This window comes from Chionomys nivalis, chromosome 10 (genome assembly GCF_950005125.1).
Source record: "Chionomys nivalis chromosome 10, mChiNiv1.1, whole genome shotgun sequence".
NCBI lineage: Eukaryota > Metazoa > Chordata > Mammalia > Rodentia > Cricetidae > Chionomys > Chionomys nivalis.
In genome coordinates, this window is record NC_080095.1 from 40,692,991 (window position 1) to 40,714,987 (window position 21,997).

At 51.6% G+C, this 21,997-nt stretch overlaps 1 protein-coding gene across 4 annotated transcripts in view; it reads left to right on the forward strand.

The window, feature by feature from the left end:
- Mideas (mitotic deacetylase associated SANT domain protein) overlaps window positions 1-21,997 on the forward strand; it is a 67,790-nt gene that overhangs the window by 10,869 nt on the left and 34,924 nt on the right. For 2 of the 4 annotated variants that reach the window (XM_057782430.1, XM_057782433.1), the window contains exon 1: window positions 15,573-16,097. The exons of 1 other annotated variant lie outside the window; for it this stretch is intronic. The gene's annotated coding sequence lies outside the window, so the exon portion shown is untranslated. Of the gene's footprint in view, window positions 1-15,572; window positions 16,098-17,150; window positions 17,233-21,997 lie in introns of those variants that run through there. One more of the 4 variants, XM_057782432.1, reaches the window with a different exon arrangement.

Consider the following 21,997-nt stretch of genomic DNA (forward strand, 5'->3'; position numbering starts at 1 on the left):
AAAATAGAGGAAGCTCTTCTCCCCCTTCCCATTCTTTCCCTTGCCCCCCCCCCCAAATCTGGGAATCAAAGCAAGGGTTTTACCGTGTGCTAGCCAAGCAAGCATCCTCCATCCTCCACAGAGCTACATCCCCAACGGAAACCCAGAGGCTAGAGTGAACTGTTTTATGGGCCACAGGGGTCTGTATGTAGATGTAGGAACTAGGGTAAATTCAGTTCTCCAGCCTACGAATGGAAGGTGACCCTAGCATAGCAGAATAGCAGAAGAGAAATTTACTGGAAGCTTATCTGGTGTCTCATTGAATGTCCTGGAGGAAGGTTCAGAAATCAATCAGAATTTTTGGGAAGGTGGATAGCCAGAATCAGAGCCACGGTGATGAAGACACTGGCCCGGGATTATTGCTTGAGAGCAGGCCTGCATGGCACATGGCACCACCCTTTCCAGAATGAGTTCTGAACTTCCCCTGCCTTTGGGTACCACTCCCTCTCTATGCCAGTGGTTCTCAACCTTCCTCATGTTGTGCCCTTTACCACAGTTCCCCATGTTGTGGTGACCCCCAACCATAAAATGATTTCATTGCTTCTTCATGACTGTAATGTTGCTGCTGTTATGGATCAGAATGTAAATATCAGATATGTGGGTCGCGACCCACAGGTTGAGAACTGCTGCTCTAGGCGGGGCATTCAGTCAGCTCAGCTTACTTTAGGTTTCTGCATGCTTGTTGCTGGTCCCCAGGTGCCAAGCTCAAGGACTTGTGGCTTCTCCAGTGGTGGGTGGAACTCTGCCTCCCCCTGGGTCTCAGTGCCAGGTGTCTGAAACCAAGGGAGGGGTACACGTGCTAAGTCGACAGATGTCCCGCCGAGTCCCGAGCCCATTCTAATGTTTAGATTAGGTTGTTTGGAAGTGCTGGATGTGGGACAGAGAGACAGAACATCCCTCTTGGGCTTTTAAAACATTCACCTCTTGATCATAATCTTTTTGGATATCTTTCCAAATCTTTAACCTTCAGCTGAGCTTTAGGATTCCTGTATGCTCTGGAGAGCCAAGTGTCTCGTTAGCGACTGGGCTTGTTCTCTGGAACTGGAGCCATTCCAGTGGGAGAGGGTGAGCAGCCCCGCGTGTGGGGAGGCCGGCACATTTGACTCCATTTGGAAACCTTTAGCGCTGCCCCTTGAGAACAGACGCCAAGGCATGGCGCCCTCTCGGTAACAATTACGACTTTAATTCTGTTCCTCTCCCAAGTTTGCGGGAGACCCACAGGATCGTTAGGAGTTTGGGAGGGTACCGTCTTGCTTTCAAACCTGAGGTTAGTGTTTGGCCTCTGGTTTGGTTTGTGAAACGGTGGAGGTCTCTGGTACCCCAGCGGTGGGCACCCTGCAGTTCTGAAGATGTCAGTCTAGGTTAAATGTTCTACTGAGCGTTGTTTTTTTTTTTTTTTTTCCCTGAGATAGGCGCTAGGGCGTTGTCTGCCTGGGCGCTCAGCATCGCCTGTCACTTCCTTGTTCAATTTTCCAAAAGTGATTGTGAGCTGCAGACCCCTTCTTGTCCTCACATTATCTCTCTGAAGCAAGGGCTCCCTGACGAAAAAAATGTGGTCATTTGGTTCCAGGAACCTTGGACAAATGAACTAATTTCTGTAAAAAAAAAAAGAGAAAATTGCAGTGTTGGATTTAGCAGTGCTCAGCTGTGGCGACCCTCAGTAATAGTTCAGGATTTTCCTCCTGATGATGAAGCTTAGTGACTGGTGTGGGGGTCAGGATTGCCAGGTTGGTGGGGGAAAAGTTGCCTTCCTGGCCATATTGACTTTGAGCTAATTTACACTGAACTGGCCCCCTGTATATCCAGATGAAATAAAATGTGTTAAGAGCAACATTAAAGCGGAAATGAAGCCTCAAGGGACCTGAGTTATTCTATTAAAATACAGCTTTGGTCATGTCACCCTCCTTAACAGCCTTTAGAGCTACCCACATCCTGCAGGAGAAACCCCACCTTCCTCAGAACAGCACCAAGGCCCTTAAGTCCCAGCCCACCTTCCCTTGCACCCCATTGCCTTAGCATAATCCTTTCCCTTGGAAGTCCTCCCTGCTCCTGGTTCTGTCTGTCACTCCTGCGTTTGCCCTTCGTTGTTCCCTCTGTGGGGAATGTCTTCCCTGCTCTCTTCCCTCCTGGCAGAGGTCCACAGAGCCAGCTAGACATCACCTGCTTCCACATCGCCCTTTTGAGCCACCTCCTTTGAGTTCCGGGCACCAGTTTCCTTTCCAGCTGTGAGATGTTGGAGTCAGATGCTGGTGTGCCTGGAATCTCACTGGCCAGAATTGTGTCTGGCACACAGTAGGTGTTTCACAGGGAGGACACTAGGGCAGCCTGAGGGGCTCTGGATGCAGTGGGATGGGACCTGGTGGTCAGGTGGTTAGGTGTGCATGCGGAGTTGGTTGTCTGCCGGACAGTGCCCCCTCACCCCAGTCTGACCTGGTGTCTCTGGCGAGGGACTGGTTTAAAGGTAGCAGTCTTGCCTTCTCACTTGAGGATGCACACATCCTGGCTGCCCTGAGAGGCCCCTCAGTTCTCTTGCTCGGCAGTCTGCTGGCTCTGCACGGAGGGAATGAGGGAGAACGGGTCAGCCCACTGTCAGGAGAGAGTAGGGCTCCTTCAGAGGAAGGCCCTGCTCAGTCTAGTTGCTCTTCCTGTTAGAGGGTGGGGAGAAACGTGTCTTCCTGACAGTGATTTCAGGGTGTTGCATGAGCCACAAAGCAGAAATGTGGGCCCCTTGTGTGTCTGTAAAATGATTTGAAACACATGAGGTCCTGCCCATTTGGAGACACCGCAAGCCTGTGAATGCTGCCTGCCAGGTGGTTGCCATGGTGCCTTGCGGTGGGAACCAGAGGTCTTGTAGAGGCAGTCCTTCCCCAGATAGACACCTTGGGCCTGTGTGTCCCTTGGAGAGTACTGTGGGAAGCATCTTCCTTCCTATGGCTGCTGAACTGGACTGTCTTTTTCAAAGCCAAGGCAACCTTGGGCAGAACTTGAGTGCACTGCTTGTTTTCCAGTGGCGAGTGCACACCTTACATTGTTCCTGGCTAGATTTCCAAACACCGGAAGACCATGGTGTTTCCTCTGCCTATTAGGAGCCCATCCTTGCTCTTGACAGATCAGACCAGGGGCAGCCAGTGTGAGTCTGGTGTCCAGAGAGGTTTTGGCTTATTTTTGGATGGCCAGTGTGCGGACACAGCCTCAGTCTCTATCTCTGTAGTGCCTTCTCTTCTGTCTTTCCATCCGGCCCTCTACTGTTCAGCCCTCTAAATGTCTCTTTATCATTCTGTATCAGTTCTATATCCATATATATTATCAACAAATCAGTCATGCCAGCTCCAATGTTCTAGGGCATTCAGTCATGGGATATGACTCCAGATGCTGGAACTGGAAAACATGCCCTTTAGAACTATTTATTTATTATATGCATTGATATTTTGCCTGCATGTGTGTCTGTATGAGGGTGTCGGATCCCCTGAAACTGGAGTTATGGAGAGTTGTGAACTGCCATGTAGGTGCTGGTGGGGATTGAACTAGGGTCCTCTAGAAGAGCAGCCAGTGCTCTTAATTGCTGAGCCATCTCCCCAACTCCAGAAAACATGCATGTTAAGAGTAGATCCAGGGGGCTGGAAAGATAGCTCAGCGGGTAAGAGCACTTGCTGTACAAGCATGATGTCCTGAGTTTGGATTCCAACACTCCCATAAAAGGTTGGGCCTGGCCGTATATACTTTTAAACCCAGGTCTGGGCATGGGCTGGAGGATCACTGGGACATACTGACTGTGCACACACAGACACACTCACACACACACACACTCACACACACACACTCTCACACACTCACACACACACACATTGGTAAGGAGTGATAGATATGTGCAAAGCTCTGAGTTTAATCCTAGCACTGGATGGCAGAGGCGGGGTGAGGGGAGTGTGCCCTATTGCTGGAATTGAGAGTATTGTCAAGAGAACTTTGGAAAATTGACAATTCTGGTAACTCACAGGGAACAATATATATTTTTAAATACCAAGCTTGAAGCTGTAAGAAAATACTAACTACCTTTCACCTCTTAGGGCTGCTCTTGGGAATTAATTCTAAGGAAATAGTTCTAAAAAAGAATAGAGAGTTATTTTAATCCCAGCACTCGGGAGGCAGAGGCAGGTGGATCTCTGTGAGTTCGAGGCCAGCCTGGTCTACAAGAGCTAGCTCCAGGATAGGAACCAAAGAGCTACGGAGAAACCCTGTCTCGAAAATCCAAAAAAAAAAAAAGAATAGAGAGAAGCATGAAGGTATGTGTGGGGCAATGTTGTTTTAAATTAGCAAGGGGTTGGAGAGATGGCTCAGTGGTTAAGAGCACTGGCTGGGTTCAATTCCCAGCTCCCACATAACTGTAACTCCAGTTCTAGGGGAGGGGACCCAATGCCCATGGCAAAAGCACAAATACACATGAAGAAGAAAAGAAGAAGGAGGAGAAGGAGGAGGAGGAGGAGGAGGGGGAGGAGGAAGAAGGGGAAACTAGGGCAGACTAGGATTTGTCTGTTGCAAAGGACAGTCTAATAAAATAACAAGAAAACTGTTCACGGCTTCAGGGTTTCATATGACTACATGATTTATGATACCTGGACTCCGGGGAGTATTGTGCTGCATTAATATGAAGATGATGCTAATTCATGGGAGAATGTGGATACATTTTGATGAAAATCAGTGGAACGTGAAACTGCCTGTGTATGAACTAGGTGAATCATAAAATCTGGAGTGCTTGGCCATAGTATGAATTGCCGTAGTGCAAACGCTGGGTGTAGGTGAAGAGGCTCTGCTTGGAGTGCTTGTGTATTTGATGTATAGCATTTACACTTTTCAAAAGCTTAGGCTGCAACATCAAAGACTTTGGGAATGGGTGGGAAAGTCGGGGAGGGCCTTGGAGCCTCCCATCTGTTACCATCAGAAAGGCCCAACTGCTCCTGCTTATCAACCGCTGTCGCTGCACTCTGGGGCTGGGGAATTCAGATTGGCCTGACCACACAGGCTGTATAACCTCAGGGCTCACAGCGTGAGGACTCTGCCTCCTGCTGCGGGTTCCCGCAACCCCAGGTGGCTCAGAGACCCAGAAGGTCGCTCACAGCTGAGTTTCCAGGGAACCAGCCAGCAGGATGAGCATATAGCCCTTGAGACTCTGAGCCACCCACTCACTTCAAGCCCTAGCCACAGGTGGCGAGAGCCAGCTCTCTCTTCTGCACTCCCTAATTGGTAGCGGGAGGGTGTGCTCCGCCAGCTGACCTCCACGGCCCAGCCCAGCGTCAGCCAGGTGGGGCCCTAGTGAGGTAGTGTCTTGGGTGTGTCCACTGTTGTTCATGGTTTAGTATTAAACTTGGAGTTAGCTGTTCTTTAGTGCTGGCCATACGAAGCCTCCACCTTCCTCCAGTCCACCCTTGACTTATCAAAGAGAGTGTCTGTGTCCCCATATTGTCACCAACTGGCCACTTACTGCCGCGCTGCAGCTGAGAGCCACCTTTTTTCTGACTGCCTTGTTAAATCAGGGCATTTTTGAGTTTGTGATGCCCTGACAATGGCCCCGCCATTCTCAGATTAGCCCCTTCGGTGTAGCCTCGTCTTCAGAGTGGGGAACTTTCATGACACATGTTATTTTTGTTCAGAGAGACCCTTTCTTTGCCCTTTCCTTGTGACCAGCCCAGGATTGTGACCCCAGCAGGAAATGGAGACTCATTGGCGGGCTTTTGAAGTCTTAGGATGGGTGGGGCTAGAGAGCTCTGGGTGGATTTTGATTGGGCAGGTCGGAGCTTGCTAAAACAAGGGCCACTGTAACAGAACTTGGAGAGGGGGCTTGGTTCTGTCCAGGCCTATCTAGGACCCTGTTATCTTAAGCATATGTCTGCTAAAACCAAATTGCAGAACTGTCAAAGACCTGGGAGTTGTTTGGTCTGTGATCAGATTGAAGGCCTTGTGGCTGGAGGTTTGCCAGGATCAAAGAGGAATTGGAAGAAGCGTGGGTTCACGGCTTGCCTGGATGCTCAGGAGGGATAGTCAGGCTAGTTTATGTCTCCTGGGACAAGCGATGCTCGTGAGTGTGATTGGAGGCAGGGTCCATCACTTCTTCCTGGCACATGGTGTCCCTTCCCAGGTGCTCCGCTCCACCCTATCCCAACAGTGAGCTCGGTTCTGCTCACTGATAGTGATTGAATATTAATTACTGCAGGATCTAAGTAGCAGCCATCTTCCTGAGCTCAGGATCAGCCCATCTCAGTTCCTTAATTTAGAGACCACGTGTGTGCCCTAGGGCTGTCAGCTGCTCGGGTTTTTTTTAAAGCTTGAAACACATTTCCATAGAAACAATGCTATAAATGGTTTCTGGGTTCCTAGGCTAGCCCACAAAGAGCCCCGGTATCCCCCTCGAAGCTGCTGCAATGTGGTGTTAGTAAAATTGAGAGCGCTCATACAGAGATAAGAGTCAGCCTCGAGAAAGCTGAAGGTTAAACGGTGTGGGTTTATTTGGGTGACTTCACTCCTTCTGTGACAGGTGTCTTTCAGAGCTGTCCAGATAAAGTTCTAGGGTCCTTCTGCCCCTGCCCCTTCTCTAGCTTTTTGGGTTCCTTTTTTGTCTTCATCCAGATGCCTGGGGCTTGCGCTTATTTGTGGCTCTGGGACCTTGGCCCTGGGTCTTGTACCTTGAGGAAATCTGATCTGTGGCTCCCCATCCTGGGCAGGATCAGCATCAATGCATGTTATTTAAACTGTCCTCATCAGTCTGATAGGACAAACATTACCCAGCAACAATTTGTACTGTTCAGACTTCTCACCTGATTGCGTCTGATGTTCCCGTGGGCGTCTGTTTGCAAGTCTGCTCTACACATTTCTTTGGGCTAATTTTGTCACTTCACGTGACTTCCTTGGATTGGTCGTGTATTGCACCCATTCACATTTTATCCTGTTGCTGTATCAGACCACAATCAAAGTAGATTTCTGTTTCTCGGCGCTGTATATGGTTGCCACGAGCGTCTCCAACTGTGTTGGGTGTATCACACCATATCACAATCAAAGTAGACTTCTCTTCCTCGGCGCGATATACAGTTGCCGTGAACATCTCTGACTGTGCTGATGGTATTTCGGATTGTTTTCATAGTCTCCCAATCATAATTATCCGACCAGAGTCTTAGATTCTTGCAGCACAATGTCAGATCCCATTCTAGGCAGGGTTAAGCAGATTCCTGTAGCCTGGCAGTGTGCACATGGCTGCTTCCCCACAGCCCTCCCAACAGCAGCTTTCTTGTCTTAAATATTTATTTATTTTCAAGTTGACTCAGCTGTTATGGGGCCTTAATGGTGCTCTAATTTGCATATCCTAACATTGCTGCTGAGACTACATTTTCCCTCCTGTTGATCTGCTCTCTGCGTTTCCGCCCGTGTCAAACCCTGCTCACCTCCTTCAACTGCAGAAACCCCAGCTCACCTGTATCGCCTTTCTCTTGAGAAATCCAAACTCCTTCCCCGCCTAGGTGGGGCCTACTTCACAACCTTGTCTGATTCATGCTCACACCTGAGGGGTTGACCACCCAGGTGACTCTGGCCTTCAGCCTTTGACTGCTGGGGTACAAGGCCTTAGGGCGGGGGGAGCCCTGGGATAGAGGTAGAAAGGCAGGAGGTTAAAGGGGGGCAGGGGCTTGTCTGGGGAGCTTCAGCAAGAGGCTCAGAGGTGACCTGCTTGGAGGGTGGTTGCCCAGAGAGTGCCTGGAGAGAAACCTCAGGCTTTAGAACTGGAGCTCATCTGGCCTAGGGGTTATGCCCTTAAAAGGCCAGCAGGGAAGTGGGAAAGTGAAATGACAAGCTGGTACAAGTGGGACGATAAATGACCCGTAACCCATGACCAGGGAAGGGTCAGGAAGAGCATTAGAATGTGTAGCGTGTCATGTAGAGTGTCTCCATGCCTCCTGCAATACCGCTCTGTTCCAAGGAGAGCTAGACGTAGTCAGTGCTCCAGCTGATTGTTTTCTGTTTATTTGGGTTTTGTTTTTTTTTCGAGACAGGGTTTCTCTATGTAGCCTTGGCTGTCCTGGAACTTGCTCTGTAGACCAGGCTGGCCTTGAACTTACAGAGATCTATCAGCCTTTGCCTCTGGAGTGCTTGGATCAAAGGCAGTGCCATCGTGGCCTGGCTGCAACTGTTTTCTGTTTGTTTTTATGGCAAACCAGAAACCCTAATTTTCAGTTTAAATATCCTGATTTATTTAAAATTTTTTGAGGTGCACTTATTTTTACTTTATACATGTGGAGATTTGCCTGCATGTCTGTCTGTGTACGAGAATGCCCAACGAGGCCAGATGAAGTCCTCAGATCCCTAGAACTTGAGTTACAAGTACTAGTTAACTTAAAGGAAGTTGTTAGCTTCCATGGGAGTGCTGGGAATTGAACCCAGGTCCTATGGAAGAGCAGTCGGTTCTGTTAGCTACCAAGTCATTTTTCCAGTCCCTAAATCTCCTGATTAAAAAACAAGAACAAAAACCTTGGCAGTAAAGTCATTTAAAAATAAAAGATAATATGTGTGTCAGATGAAATATCTCTGTGAGGAAGAATGGCTTCCCAGGCTCCACTGCACATCCCCTCATTTTATTCAGCTTCCTTATTTGGGAAAATCAGAATCTGTGTCCAAGGTCGAATTCCATCTGTGTGACCTTGGGAGAGCAGCTTTGCCTTCTCTAACCTCAGCTTCCTTTTCTATGAGATGGGGGTAATGGCCTCCTCCCTGGGTGCTGGTTGGACATGTCGTAGATAAATGTGTTAGGTAGGTCCTGTGTGGGATTACCCAGAAAATTGAGGGAGAATCAAGCTTAGATCTTTGCTCGCGTTTCTCAGTCTGGAGTCTGCCCCACATCCTATAGCCCTGCTTTCATTGGGATCTCTTGAGGTACCGGGACACAGGAGTCTTTCATTTCCATGGAAAATTGTAGGTTACTTTATTAGAACCTACCAGCTACCAAGCTTAGTTACGAGGCCTCGTAACCCAGTGGACTTCATGTTGTAGGCTCTAGGACCCAGAAGACCACATGTTAGAAATAATACCATAAACCCCTGAGCCAAAGGAGCCACCGATTCCAAAAAGTACTATTATTTTGTGTCAAGCTAAAAAGAGAAAATGGGGCTGAAGAGCTGGCTCAGCAATTAGGAGTGCATGCTGTTCTTGAAGAAGACCTGAGCTGGGTTTCCATCACCCATATCAGGTGGCTCACACCACCTGTGACTCAGCTCCAGAGGACCCAATGCTTTTCTCTGGACTCTCTGGGCACCTGTACTCACATGCACGCACGCACACACACAGACACACACACACTTTAAAAATAACAAAATAAAAATTTTAGAAAGGGAAAATTCTGCTACTTAAATCATACACACAGGTCTATGGACCTGGTATTGAAGATGAATTAAGAGGATGGTTTGAACCCAGGAGTCAACATAGTAAGACCCTCTCACACATAGAAACAAAATCCAAAATCCAACCAAACCAAACAGCTACAGCAAATACACGTTATCCATTGTCCCGAGCATCCTGGTTTCAGAGTGGCTAAAATGGGTGGAATATACATCACAGAACCAGTGAAACAGAATAGCAACGAAAGTAGTAGTTAAATGATGATCTATTTATTGATTACTTGTAATCTTTCTGAATATGGTTTTATTAAAGTTCTCACCAAAAATATTCACTAGTGCCCACCAAGTGCAGATCCTGCCCAGACGGCAGCGTTACCATGATGTAAACTTGTGCCTTTGAGGAGCTCTGCTCTGGTCCATGATGCTCTGGCCCATGATGCTCTGGCCCAGAAAAGGTCAGCAGAGTAAGGCGATGTGTAAATGGTGGAGTAAAGATAACCCAAGGGCCACTGTGTAGAAGCAGAGACCTAAGAGGGTAGGGCATCAGGGGTTTGATGAGGAAGTACTGTCAAGAGGAAGGGAAGCAGAAGTTAACTAAGCAAGGTATAATATTGCAGCTGGAGCCCACAGGCAGCCTTGCAGCACAGACCGCCACACTCTTGTCTTTGGGTAGGACCAGTGGAGACTTTTTAGCCAGCACTCGGTTGCCAGCCTGGTGAAATAGGAGAAGCCTAATACCATCATGTATGCACCAGCTCCCTTTCCACGGAGGAATGAAGGAAGGCTTCTTAGAAGTGCTGCAGGGAGACCTGGGCATGGGTTACCTGCAGATGAAGGGAGGAGGAGGAGCAGGAGTGAGGAGTGTTCCGGTGGAAGTTTCATCTCAGCCCCTGGCATCCAAAAATCCAAAGAGTCTGGAATGTTTGGGTGGAAGTCCCATTCCAAGCCCCGTCCTCCATCTCTCTCCAAACCCTGCTGCATCTCAGAAAGCTCGCCAAATGATGACCCCGTCCCCAGAGATGCTCAAGACCACTCCCACAGACCCCCCAGAAAACAGACACATGGGCTTCCTGGAGTCCCTGGAAAACCATCCGGGAGCGTTGTATCCATTAAACCTGGGCTTTTTCTAGTTCAGTTTGATTCGGTCTGACTTAGATTGTTGTCAGCTTATGGGGCACCGAAACAAAGGAGGAGGCATCTTGGGGAACCTCCGGTCATCTGTCTGTGTCGGGTGGGGACCCGTGATGGGAAGTCAGATGGAGTTAGGTGGCTTGAGAATGTGAGTGCCTCGACTTTATGCAGTAGGTAGCAGGACTACTAAGGAATGGGCGCTCTGATGGCTTGTGGATCATACGGTGTGTTTGGCCAGAGAAGAGAGATCGGTTAAGGGCGAGGAAAATGAGAGCCAGCACAAATCAAAGACCTAGTGTGGGCCAGACATTTAAAACTCTCTCAACCACACTTTGCAGAGGAGCAGAGTGTTTAAGTAACCTGCGCGAGGTCATCAGGCCAGTGTGAGCCAGGATTCGGACTAACCTGGATACTCCCATGACTGTGAATTTTGGATTTCAGTCCATGACTTAACAGTATTTGTTTTCATTTTGAAGCATGCTCCGTTGCACACATTGTATCTCTGGGGATCCCTTTCTTCCTGGCTCACAGCAAATTGTAGAGAAGCTGACTTCTAGCCAACAGCCGATAAGGGAGTTTGTCCAGGGCTGGTTCTGCAGTGGGCCCAGCACTATGCTGAAGTGAGGTATCCGGGAAGCTGGCAGCTCTTGTCCCTTGAAGAAAGGGTGTCTCTGTCCCTTGCTGGAAGCTTTTGCTGTTTTGTTTTTTTTTCCTGCACACAGCCAGACATCTCTCCTAGAGTGACAGCAGCAACTGGGGACATCTATAGAAGCTCTCTTTCAGGCCTGACAAAGGCACTCGGAACCTGGCTAGGCCGGCAGGGGAGGGGCAGGTGGGAAGTACCCAGGGATGCAGACAGCTGGGGGCTGGTGTGGCAGGCATTCTCCAGAACAGGTGAAGTAACTGGGACCAAAGAGGAGGGTCCCTGGTTCTCAGAGGTAAAAGAGATTAAAGTGTAGGGGCTTCTCAGCTTAATTTCATGACTGGGTTGGTTTTCAGTTGTCCACTCCTTCAGGAAGGACCTGGTAATGTTTGAGGAGGAGACACAGTCATCAGAGGGTTGTCCCTAATCAACTCAGGCTCTCAGTGTCGTGGAAAGGACAGTGGAAAGGCATGGATTGGGGGCAGCCTTGGAGGGACATCTCAGATAAGACACCACATTGATGCTGGAGAAAGTCCCTCTGGTGGAGCCCAGCAGAGTATCATCCTGGGACCAGTGGGACCATTTTGGGTGGGAGTGTGTATAAGGATATTTCCTGGAATTAAGTTCTTGAAAGGGAGAAAGTACTGGGGAGGAATAAATACAAAGAAATAACAGGTATAACCCCTTAGAATACGGTTGATTTGTTATAGGCAAAACAAAACGAAACAAAAACAGCAACAACAAAAAACTCAGAGAAGGCTCTTGACAACTGTCCCAAGATTGCACAGCAGATTTAGACAGGATCCAGACTCAGTCCTGGTTTCCTATCTTTCCCGCAACTCTCTCTCTCTTTTCTTATAACTCTAGGCAATGAGGTCCTAAAGATAGAATCTTTATTTTCCAAAGGGAAATAATGGTGGGGACATAAGGAACCTGGCGTTGTGGATTTACGGTACCCTCAATAGTCTTTGTGCCCTGCTGAAGGGGCACTAACATTCCATGTGTACTGACTTCGGTGGAGAGGGGCAGGAACAAGCATGCAAATTTGGGGACTGGAGAGAAGAAAACTTTTTTTTTATAACAGTATTTATATATAGCTCAAGCTGCCCCCAAACTCTTGGTCTTCCTGCCTCTGCCTCCTGAGTTCTGGGATTATAGGAGTGTACCACCTCTTCTCCTACTCCTCCCTTTCTTCACTCAAGTCCTCCCTAGCAAGGCCTCATGCACTGAGCTCCACCCCAGCCCTAAAACTCCTCCTTATTCTGTAGTGAACAATGTCAACAGAAAGTTAGTGGAGGTAGCGAGGTGGGAAGTAAGACCCTGGGCTACCTGGAAGCTCTTCCCATTCTTTATAATATTTACTGTGATTTAACTTATGTTCCATAAAATTCACCCTTGGGAGATTTTTAAAAATAATTTCTTTATTCTATTTGTATGAACATTTTCGCCAGATGAGTGCCTTGTGCCTGCGGTGTCAGATCTTCTGGAACTGGAATTATGGGTGGCTGTGAGCCACTGTGTGGATGCTGGGAACCGGACCCAGGTCCTCTGCAAGAGCAACAAGTGTTCTTAATTGCCGAGCCGCCTCTCTGGCCTTGCCCACCCCCACCAACCCTTAAGAGGTTAATGGGCTGGACATAGATGATGGCCACTCAGGAGAGTGCTGTCTTACTCTGAGTTGACATCATCCCAGGAAACCTCAGGTGGACTCAGAGCTCAGAATCCAGCCCAGGATGCTTTGCTTCCTGGAGTGTTGCTTAGCAGATACACAGGGACCTGGAGCTCTGTATTTCTCTTTCCCTTGTGTTCGTGAAGAAGTGGGATAGCGGGAAAAGAATGATATTCTCTAGGTAAAGTCTCAGGAACCTCTCTGCCCCGCCCCCCCCAAGCTCTCAAAGGTGACCTTCTTGGTTGCCCCACAGGCTTGCAGGAGGGACTGGAGAGCTTCTAAAACCAAAACTTTCGCTTCACAACTCAGTGATTCTGCTTTGTCATATCTGCAGGAAGACTGACCTCCGAGGCTTTCCCAGAAAGACTGTAGCTTCCTCTGTACCCGCCCCCCTCTTTGCTTGGTGGGAGGTAGGCTTCTATCTTGTCAGGACAGCCCCCTCTCCCCCTTTCGGAGCCGTCCTAAATTTAGAAGTTCAGCTGAGTGAAGAAGTGTGCAGTTCAAGGCAAGTGGCTCCTGCAGGGTCACTGGCTTCTCTTTCTTGTGCATCTTGCCACCTGCCTCTCTCTCACACGACTTCTGGGACAGGCCCGGCAGTTTGTGTGGGGGGAGAGGAAGTCCTCTGAGACCAGGCTGAGCCATGTTCTTTGCAGTGGCTCCCAGTGTTTTCTGTGAGGCCGGGACCTGGCTCTATGGTGGCAGACTTTTCCAGGACTGTGCTCCACAGCTAGGTCATTTGGGGGAGATATTCCAGGACTGGTTTGTATTCTCTTTCAGGGGCTCCCTCTGGGCTGGCCCTGGCTAGCTGCAGGGACACCTCAGGAAGGTCAGGATGGCTGTAGGTTTAATGGAGGAGCTAGCAGTAGTGGACACTGGAGACCAAGTGGGTTGCTTTTATTTTTCTCTCACCTGGGTAACTTGTCACAGGAAGGAAGAAGCCTGCTATTGGAAAAACCCAAATGGCTTTTAAACCCAGCCTCTGGCTGGAGCACTGAGAGGCTAGCCTGTACTTGTAGGACCATGTACCTGAGTATCCCAGTCCCTCAACTGGTCAGTGACTTACTGTTTGGGAGTCGAGGACAAGAGGTGACAGATTATTGGGTTACCCTGTGACCTTCTGCAAGGCATGCAAGCGCTCTGATCCTGTATTCCCCTCTGATGAATGAGTACTCATATATGATCACACAGCCGCTCAGTCGCTGGGTGGGGAAGGGTATGGAGACTTGTCTAGTCTACACTGGGGAGTCTGGACTTTTCCTTGCAGAAAGGGATTTCCCAGACTCCTTCATTAATTTTTCACAACCACAGAATCGTGGATCTTGAACCGGAAGAGATTTTAAGAGGTCATCTGGTCTGGTTTCCAGGTATGCTTACTGGTATTTTGTAGCCAAAATTCTTCGACCTGTCTGACATGACCTAGGACAAATAGGCCCTTGTACTCTGGGGAAGGAGTACCTTCCAGGTGCAGGTGCACACAGGTAGCGATGAAGCCAGCAAAGAGATGGAAGAGGGTGATGGGGAAGCCATGCCTCTTAGGTCTTGCAGGTTTTTATAACGCTTCCTTGTTGGATGTCGGTGTCTTCACTCTCTAGGTAAGGTGAAGTCCCAGGCCCTGAAGTCTCGGTGAGAATCTGACACTTTGGGACCGGTGGCAGGGGGAAAGTGTCTCTCAGAACACAGCGTGTTCCTCAGTGGTTTTTCCTTCAAAGGAAAAAACCTTCTGACTCATCTTAAGAAGCAACAACATCCAGACAGCAAAACACACCTGACTTTCCCTCAGCTCTGGAAGGCCTCTTGAGTTTCCCATCATCCACCAAATGGGAAAAGGGGCGTCTCGGGCTAGGACCAGAAAATTGTCAGGGCTGGTTAAGGAAGGTAAGGGGGAGAAGGGCCGGGCCTAGCATCACCACTGCCCATCTTAGGCCTGAGTTGTGAGAATTCAACCCTGGAGCTTTTCATTGCCTAAGTAATGGTCACGTGAGTCCTTTATAGGGACAGGGTTAGTTGGCTAGTTTCTCTATAACCTTCACACTATGGGTAGGCTGGTGGCTTAGAAATCGAAACCCAGCAGCAAGGCTATTGATAAAGTGCCTCAGAGAGGACCCTGCATGCTTTTCCAAAGCCACAGTTTCCTTTGTGGAGTAAAGCGACTTGTGCCCTCTCCACCATCACACACACACTCACACACACACACACACACACAAATTTCTCTCTCTCTCTTTCCTGAAAGCGACTTGTGCCCTCTCCACCATCACACACACACACACACAAATTTCTCTCTCTCTCTCTCTCTCTTTCCTGAAAGCGACTTGTTCCCTCTCCACCATCACACACACACACCACACACACACGCACACACACACACACACAATTTCTCTCTCTCTTTCCTGGCAGGCTGGATGTGTTTCCAAACATTTCATCACTGTCTCCTCCTGACCTTGGTGTGCAAGGAACAAGCCGCGTGGCCTGTTGGTTACAGAAGCGCCACGGCGGGTGTGTGTGGGGGGGTGAGACCTGGGACGGGCTCAGGTCTAGGCTTGGGGTGGAGGGTGGCCGCAGCCTCGCCAGTGGAGGTGAGGTCTGCTGGAAATCCCCAGCCCCGCAGCCGCCCGAGGTTTAAAGACGCCTCCCCGGCCTTATTTGGTCGCAGGAAGTGGGCGGCGCGGAGCCTGCAGGCGGAGAGGCCGCCCAGAGACAGTTGTGCTGATGAAGTGGTAGAGCTGGTTCCTGCTCGCCGCCGTGCCGCGCGCGCCGGCCACTGGGCGCTCGGCGCTCCCAGCTCGAGTTGTGCAATCCTTTGTAGCACGCCAGCGAGTCCTCCTCCTGTTGCCTCTCGCCCTCTCTCTCTCTCTCCTCTTTTTTTTTTTTTTCAAGCTGTGAGCTCAACCGATGAGTCAGAGTCGTGCAATCCTGACACTGCATCGCAGGACTGGGGGTGACACGCAGGGAGGGAGAGCGCTCTCGAGGCGGACTGTAAGGGCGCGGGGCGCGCCGAGGCTGCTGTGTCGCGAGCAGCGGGTGACAGCACGCACGTCCCGCCCGGGCCCTGCCAGCAAACTTCACAGCTTCGGGAGGCGCGGGCTTGGCGAAAACCCTGCGAACGTCGTGGGGAGGCGACGGCGCCTGTTTGTTTAAAAAAAATCCGGGAGTGCGTGCAGGCAGCTGGGCTCTTCGGAGGCGACCGGAGGCGGCGGTCGGCGGCGGAAGGAAGGGAGACTGCTGGGGCTGGAGGCCGAGCGGGAGCTGGGTAAGTGGTGTTGCTCCGGGGACGGCCGAGGCCTGCAGGCGGCGCGGCCAGCGAGGGGACCCCGGGGCGATCGTGCAGGAGGTGGCTGCAGCTCTGCACACGCGGGGCTTCCGGCAGCTAACTTCTGCGGCCTGCGGGGCGGCGGGAGCCGGTGCGTGGGCCGCCCTAGCCCGGCCCGCACCCCGCGCCCGCAGCTGCGTGTGCAGCGCAGCCCCGCCGTGTTTGTGCAGCTACGCAGCTCGCCCGCGGCCCGCCCACCCGGACGCGGCCCCCGGCTGGAAAGCCCTCCCGAGCCTCGCCAGCCCCGGTACCAGCGGCTGGGGACCGCGGCTGCTGCTCCTGCGCGCGCGCGAGAAACGTGGTGACCGCAGGGACCCGCTGGCGGCACGGGCCGGGGAGGCGCGACGAGAGGCTCGCAAGCTGCGAGAACTTGGAGCCGGCATCCCTTCTCGTTCCGGCGTGCGGGGCTCTGTGTCGGCGCGGAGACTTTGCGGGGACAGATCTGCGGCGGAGTGGGGGGGGGGGGTTGTGGGGGCGGGGAACTGGGGCCGGTGCTGGAGAGGCCTAGGCTGGAGCTCTGAGCGCGCGGGCCGGACGACGAGAGTGGAGCCGCCTCACCCCGCGCGCCCGGCGCTGCTGGTGCACCTCAGACCTGTCATCTGGCTCGCCCGCCCCCGCACGCTCGCGTCCCTGGCCGGGTGCTGGGTTCCATGGTGCTTGTCGTGAGCTTTGGAGCCCGGGTTCGTCTGGGCCCTGCATATGGCGGGCTCGTTGGAGTTAATAATTCCCCGCCTCACGCGCTCACAATGAGGGGCATGTGGACCCCCACCCACGCCTTAAAGGAAAGACTATGAGAAGCTAAGGAACTTTGGGTTCCTGGGGCTGTTAAGCCACGGCACCAAGGCAGACCTAGAGGAGGCGCCTGCACCCAAATGGGAGGCCACTGAGTGTTCCAAAGCCATCTCTGGCCTGAGCTGCTGGAAAGATGAAAGGGGAAGTTTCTTGCCTCGTTTTAAACTTTGTTGGCTACGACTTCGGCGGCTACTTCCTGCTTCCACCATCCCACTTCGGACCCGTTTGCTCAGGGGAGGCAGGACAGGGGAGCAGTGGCTGGTCTTTGAGACCACCGTGGCACGTGAGTCTAGGGGATCTCGGTGGAAGCTGTGGCTCGGGAGGGGGCAAGTGGCTTCATCCAGCACTGGGAGCCTGGTCCTCCTGGAGGCCTGGGGTATCCTGACCCTGAAGTTTTAGGACTAAGATGGTTTGCTGAAGATGGAATTGTTTCTCTGACCCCCCCCCCCCCCACAGCCTGGGTGTCTCGGGCTGAGGGGGTGAAACCGTCTGTCTGAGCCCAGAGGCCCCCCAGGGAAAGTACGATTCTATGCACCCTTAGCATCAGAGAAATGCCCTCTTTTTAGCGAGGTCAGATGACTCCAGAAGCAAAAGGGACAGACAGACTTTGAGTTGAGAACTTATGGGGCCTCTCTTTCCTGCAGCTCTGTGGGGTGTAAACATTCAATTACTGTGATAAACTATCTCATTGCACAGCCCTGGCCCAGTCTCCATTCTAATTGGATTGGCCTCTGCCTGGTTTCTCTGGTCTGTAGCTCTCAAGGGTCAAGGGCTGAGAGAACCCGGAGAATGCCCTGGGAAGGCCTGTCAGGTGCCTTCGTGGCAGCTTCCTGCACCAGCTAGAACCCCTATCCTCAATTCAAGGAGTTCCTTAGAATGCCCGGATGGATGGAAGTTTAACTTTTTAAGCCTGAGATTTTAAAAATGGCCCTAGTTTTAAAGTCCAGGCTGCCGCTTCTAATAAGTGGAGAGGAGGCAGCAAACGGTTGGAGATGCAATCGAATGAGGGCTGCCCATGGCTGCAGAACCTGGGGGAAGGCTGGTTGATGGCAAGGCCTCTGGAAAGAGAGAGGGTAGGAGATGGAGAAGGCACCTGACTTGTTTCCTGTGAGCCCGGATCACAAATCTTTAGCCTTGATAGCATGTCACCCGAAGGAAAAGTTTGCTGATGTCGGTGAGGACCTAAGTGTCGGGGAGACTGCTACTTATTTCGCTCAAGGCCTTCTTCTGAACTCCCAACTGCTGCTTTATTTGCACACATATATTGTGTCAGAAGCAGAGGCTCTCCTTTAGAGTTGCTGTGAGGACTCTTGGAATCATACATGAAGAACATCGATAGCTTCTGCTTAGTGTAAGCTTAGGGCTGTTTCCACGATGCCTGGCATCCAGTAAGAGTTTAGTATGTGTTAGGTGGATGAGAGAGATCTTTACTACCCCCACCCAAGGTACTTGCCAAGGGTTAAAAGCACACTCCTTTAGTCCCAGATACTTGGGAGGTGGGTGTGGGTCGGTGGTGTGGGAGGATTATTTGAGCTCAGGAGTTCAGGCTACCCTGGGTGGTCTACGCGGTCTCTGCCTCAAAAAGAAAAACAGATTTGCTGTGTGGAGGTCCAGTGAATCCTTCCTCTCCTGTAGGGACCACCTGACTGCCTCGTTAATTTCATGAGGCTCAGTCCACCACAAACCATAGTGGGTTTGCTTGGTACAGCTTGTTTCTTGACACTACCCTGCATTTAGCCTCTGGGAACCTGTGTCTTTGTCATCCTGACCCCACGGGGACCTCAGAAGGAGAGTTGTAGAGCTTCCTGTCTGATGATCTGCTAAACTGGCCATTTCATTTGGCTAGGACAGATTGACACCCTTTGTGTGTGTGTGTGTGCGTGCGTGCATGTGCATGCACTGGGCCAGCTGCTGGTGGTGGTGGATCTCTACTTTTTCCTGACTCATTGGAGACTGCAGGAAATGCAGCCAGTGGTGACTTCTTGGAGAAATTGCTTCTGCACTTCCTAACTTTTGTTGGAGAAATTGCTTCTGCATTTCCTAACTCCGTGCGGCTGGAGGAAATTAAACCTCGGGCTGGGACTAGGGATACTGAAATCCCCAGTTCTTAGTAAGGGACCTACATTTGCATTTGAAGCAGCATTCAGGACACTGAGACTGTGAACTCATTTTATGAATCAGACGCATGACAGCATGACTTCTGTGTTGGAAGCTGCTCTTTGGAATCCAGATCACCCTCCTCCCACCTCCACCATTTGCACACTTGCGTGAGCTCTCACAGTCACACACTTGGGAACTGTAATAGTTGGGGGGGCATCAATTCAAATTTCAGAGCCATCAAGCAAAACTTGTCCACACCCACTTCTGCCTCCACACTAGAACGCCATTCCTGGATGGTGTGTGGACAGTTGCCCGCCCCGCTGGTTGAAGGAAGCCTGGCGGGTGCATGGGAATGCCCCCGAGCACCCGGGTTCAGACTCTAGCTTCTCTGCACACAGCCTTGGTGTATTGCTTGATTTCTTGAGCCTGAGTTTTCTCCTCTGTAAAATGGAGAGGAGGCTAGTACTTTGCACGGCGGCTGTAAAGGCGAAACAAGATTACTCATGCAAATCACTGGGCAGATAGTAAGTAGGTCTGTCATAGATGCTGGCTATCCAGTCACGGGGTGCAGGTCCAGTTCAGTTTGCTTTTCGCCCCTACTGGGGAAGAGGAAATGAAGGGTGTCCCATTTGTGGGAAATAATGGGGGGGGGCGACACTAGCTTGCTCAAATGGCCCTTATTCTCTAATTCCCTAGGTCTTGGGTTACAACTGGTTGATTTCAGGCTACCCAGGTCCTTGCTGTTACAAGAGACTGTCCCTGGAGCAGAGGGTTAAGGACTCAGTTTCCCAGAGGTCACATTATGCTCTGGGGGCCTCTCCTAGGCCTCGGACTGAGCGGCTCACCTGGGTACTTTGCAGCCTAGGACAAAGTACTTACCTGACAGGGTGACCTGGATGGAGGTTTAGGGTGGAGCTGGGGTGGGAGTTGTCCTACGCAAGAGCACAGATGAGAAGCATTGAAATAGTTTATAGGAAGGAAGCTGCCATGTGTCAGCTTTCCCAGGTGGGATGAGGGTCCCCCTGCCAGAGCCTGTTGCTCACTGTACTGGTGGAGGACTGCTGGAGAGAGCGGGAGGACTGACCCGTGGCTTCCTCTGCAGCTCTGGCTCTTTCTCCTCACTACCTCAACCAGGGAAGGTGCTCTCTGTCCAGTCTGCCTTTCTCCCAACCACAGGGAGGCTTGTGGCTGAGGGTGCTTTTTCCAGGCCTCCCTTCTTCCTCCAAGTTTCAGGGAGGGGGAGGGGAACAGCCTGGGTGAGATCTGTTCACCCAGGCTGGAAGGGAGGGAGGTACCGCAGGCATGGAGCCAGCCGGGGATTCCCTGAGGCCATCAGATTGTTAGGGAAGATGGACTCACTCTGGAGAAGGAGGAATGCGGCGAGAGGATTGGGCTTCAACGGTTGTTTCCCAAGTTGGGAAGACTGGAGCCCTAGTCCAGCCCACTGCTGCCAGAAGTTGCCAGTTGGGAAGGGAAGGCCACTAGAGAGCCGAAAGGGCCCTGTGCAGAGCAGGTGGTCCTGGCCTTCAAATTCCTCGCTGCAGAGGCTGCACTCAGCCTGGGGCAGCGCCTGGGGCAAACACCTGTAACCTCACGTGACCTCACTGGATCTGAGGCCTCAGTTGGCCGAAGTTCATAATCCTGGGCCCCCCAGCTTTGGGGAGTTATCCCAGAGCTGAAAAACACTTGGGGGGGGGGATCTAGCTAAACCCCTTCCTTAGAACATAGGGAGGCCAAGACGCCGTGAGTTGCCGGGGCTTGCCCGTTCCCATTTCACCTTGGGAGGGTGGGAAGGGGGGGCGTACTTACTTCCGGTGTCTTTCTCAGGGTCACTGTCCTCCCAGTTTGGAAGTTGGAAGGGCTGACTCCAGAGCAGGAAGAAGGCAGTGGAATACTGTCTCAGCTTCTGGGTGTGGCTCAGCCTTGGACTGGCTCCACAGTGTGTGTGTGTGGTACGTGTGGTGTGTGTGTGTGTGAATGTGTGGGAGTGTGTGTGGTGTGTGTGTGTGATGTGTCTGTGTCGGGAGTGTGTGGTGTGGGAGTGTGTGTGTGGTGTGTGTGGGAGTGTGTGTGTGTGATGTGTCTGTGTCGGGAGTGTGTATGTGGGGTGAGTGTGTGTGTGGTGTGGGGGGGTGGGAGTGTGTGTGTGAGTGTGGGGGCAGTGGGTGTGTGGTGTGTGGGGTGTGTGTGTGGTGTGTGTCTGTCGGGAGTGTGTGTGGGGGGTGTGTGAGTGTGTGAGGTGTGTCTGTGTCAGGAGTATGTGTGTGGGGTGTGTGAGTGAGTGTGTGGTGTGTGTGTGTGTGTGGTGTGTGTGGTTGGTCACGGAGCTGGATCTAAGGGAAAGCAGAAGTGTCATGCTGCACAGTGTGCACACAGACAGCTAGGCGTCGAAGAGGAGGTGAAGGCCCTTGCACACGGTGGCTGCTGGTGTGCCTTCTGCCTCTGTTGCAGGCTTGCACACTTGAGAGTAAACAGCCCTTCCACGTTACTAGCGGCAGCCTTTCCTTGCTGGCTCTAACCGAAGTGCCAAAAACAACCAGGCGTGGGTACTTCCACTTGTGGGACACTCGTTGCCTTGGCTTCTGGGCAGGCTTGCTTACTTTCTAAAGCAGACGTCACATCTGCCATCTCTGTCTTACTTCCTGTGGCCACCCTTCCCAGCCTCTCTCCTGCCCTGGCGCCTTCCCTTTTATTGCTCTTGTTCTAGCGCGAGTCCAGGAGGGTGGCCGCTCGTCCTTGTGGGCCCGAAAGCCCTGCCAGTGTTCTCTGGGGAATACTCGTGTCCCACTGTGTCCCTGTAGCTTCTGCTGGCGCAGTTGAGTCTAGAGGAGGGGAGACCCGGGCTGTGTGTCCTCTGCTGTTCTCGCCAGCCCTCTCTCCTGGGCCTGTTGGCCAGATGTCTTACAGTCTGCAGAGCTGAACGCTGTTGCTGGGACTCCTTGTCTCCT